The following is a 2,500-nucleotide window of genomic DNA, read 5'->3' as shown; positions in this document are numbered from 1 at the left end:
AGTGGAGACGGGCTTCTTAGTGAAGAGGTCCGCCCAGAAGTCCAGCAGACCAGGGATGGCAGGTGGCGGCTGGAGCAGGGTGCCATCCAAGAGGCCGCGCACGCAACGTGCACGCGACCGTCGGAAGGCATCCTGCGTTCTTGCGTATTCCCAGCGGCGCCGCTTGCGCTTCTGCGTCGGCGGCGCGGCAGGCGGCCGCTTCGATGGTTGGCGCGGCCGCTGTGTCCTGGTGATCGATCTCTCCCCTCTGGACCCGACCGACGCAAGGGCATCCGGGAGCATGCCCAGGATGACATCGGGCGGCGTGCCCCGCCCCAGACCTATGACTCGATCCAGGGCATAGTTACTCCCGCCGTTTACCCGCGCTTGCTTGAATTTCTTCACGTTGACATTCAGAGCACTGGGCAGAAATCACATTGCGTCAACACCCGCTAGGGCCATCGCAATGCTTTGTTTTAATTAGACAGTCGGATTCCCCCAGTCCGTGCCAGTTCTGAGTTGATCGTTGAATGGCGGCCGAAGAGAATCCGCGCACCCGCGCGCCCCCGGAGGAGCACGCTAAGGCGGACGCGGCCTCGCAGCAAGGAAGATCCGTGGGAGGCCAAGGCACGGGACCGAGCTCGGATCCTGCACGCAGGTTGAAGCACCGGGGCGCGAACGCCGCGCAGGCGCGCGCATCCTGCACCGCCGGCCAGCACGAGGCCGACCAACGGCGAGAGCAGACCACGCCCGCGCTAAACGCCCGCACTTACCGGCACCCCTACGGCACTCACCTCGCCCAGGCCCGGCACGTTAGCGCTGACCCACTTCCCGACCAAGCCCGACACGCCCCGATCCTCAGAGCCAATCCTTATCCCGAAGTTACGGATCCAATTTGCCGACTTCCCTTACCTACATTATTCTATCGACTAGAGGCTCTTCACCTTGGAGACCTGCTGCGGATATGGGTACGAACCGGCGCGACACCTCCACGTGGCCCTCTCCCGGATTTTCAAGGTCCGAGGGGAAGATCGGGACACCGCCGCAACTGCGGTGCTCTTCGCGTTCCAAACCCTATCTCCCTGCTAGAGGATTCCAGGGAACTCGAACGCTCATGCAGAAAAGAAAACTCTTCCCCGATCTCCCGACGGCGTCTCCGGGTCCTTTTGGGTTACCCCGACGAGCATCTCTAAAAGAGGGGCCCGACTTGTATCGGTTCCGCTGCCGGGTTCCGGAATAGGAACCGGATTCCCTTTCGCCCAACGGGGGCCAGCACAAAGTGCATCATGCTATGACGGCCCCCATCAACATCGGATTTCTCCTAGGGCTTAGGATCGACTGACTCGTGTGCAACGGCTGTTCACACGAAACCCTTCTCCGCGTCAGCCCTCCAGGGCCTCGCTGGAGTATTTGCTACTACCACCAAGATCTGCACCGACGGCGGCTCCAGGCAGGCTCACGCCCAGACCCTTCTGCGCCCACCGCCGCGACCCTCCTACTCGTCAGGGCTTCGCGGCCGGCCGCAAGGACCGGCCATGACTGCCAGACTGACGGCCGAGTATAGGCACGACGCTTCAGCGCCATCCATTTTCAGGGCTAGTTGCTTCGGCAGGTGAGTTGTTACACACTCCTTAGCGGATTCCGACTTCCATGGCCACCGTCCTGCTGTCTTAAGCAACCAACGCCTTTCATGGTTTCCCATGAGCGTCGATTCGGGCGCCTTAACTCGGCGTTTGGTTCATCCCACAGCGCCAGTTCTGCTTACCAAAAGTGGCCCACTTGGCACTCCGATCCGAGTCGTTTGCTCGCGGCTTCAGCATATCAAGCAAGCCGGAGATCTCACCCATTTAAAGTTTGAGAATAGGTTGAGGTCGTTTCGGCCCCAAGGCCTCTAATCATTCGCTTTACCGGATGAGACTCGTACGAGCACCAGCTATCCTGAGGGAAACTTCGGAGGGAACCAGCTACTAGATGGTTCGATTAGTCTTTCGCCCCTATACCCAGCTCCGACGATCGATTTGCACGTCAGAATCGCTACGGACCTCCATCAGGGTTTCCCCTGACTTCGTCCTGGCCAGGCATAGTTCACCATCTTTCGGGTCCCAACGTGTACGCTCTAGGTGCGCCTCACCTCGCAATGAGGACGAGACGCCCCGGGAGTGCGGAGGCCGCCGCCCCGTGAAGGGCGGGGAAGCCCCATCCTCCCTCGGCCCGCGCAAGGCGAGACCTTCACTTTCATTACGCCTTTAGGTTTCGTACAGCCCAATGACTCGCGCACATGTTAGACTCCTTGGTCCGTGTTTCAAGACGGGTCGTGAAATTGTCCAAAGCTGAAGCGCCGCTGACGGGAGCGATTATTCCGCCCGAGAGCATCCCGAGCCAACAGCGGCGCGGGTCCGGGGCCGGGCCAGGTAGGTCCGTCATCCGGGAAGAACCGCGCGCGCTTGCCGGGAGCCCGAGCGCCCAAAGGGGCGAATCGACTCCTCCAGATATACCGCCGGGCAGCCAGCCAGGACACCGG

The 2,500-nt window shown here is 61.3% G+C and overlaps 1 pseudogene; it reads right to left on the bottom strand.

Annotated features, from left to right (window-relative positions):
- Positions 1-2,500, bottom strand: part of LOC126449465 (large subunit ribosomal RNA) — a 7,052-nt pseudogene that overhangs the window by 3,841 nt on the left and 711 nt on the right.

The sequence above is a fragment of the Schistocerca serialis genome, unplaced genomic scaffold (genome assembly GCF_023864345.2).
Source record: "Schistocerca serialis cubense isolate TAMUIC-IGC-003099 unplaced genomic scaffold, iqSchSeri2.2 HiC_scaffold_721, whole genome shotgun sequence".
Taxonomy (NCBI): Eukaryota; Metazoa; Arthropoda; class Insecta; order Orthoptera; family Acrididae; genus Schistocerca; species Schistocerca serialis.
Note: the sequence above shows the minus strand (reverse complement) of the source record. Positions and strands in the feature narration are given on the sequence as shown.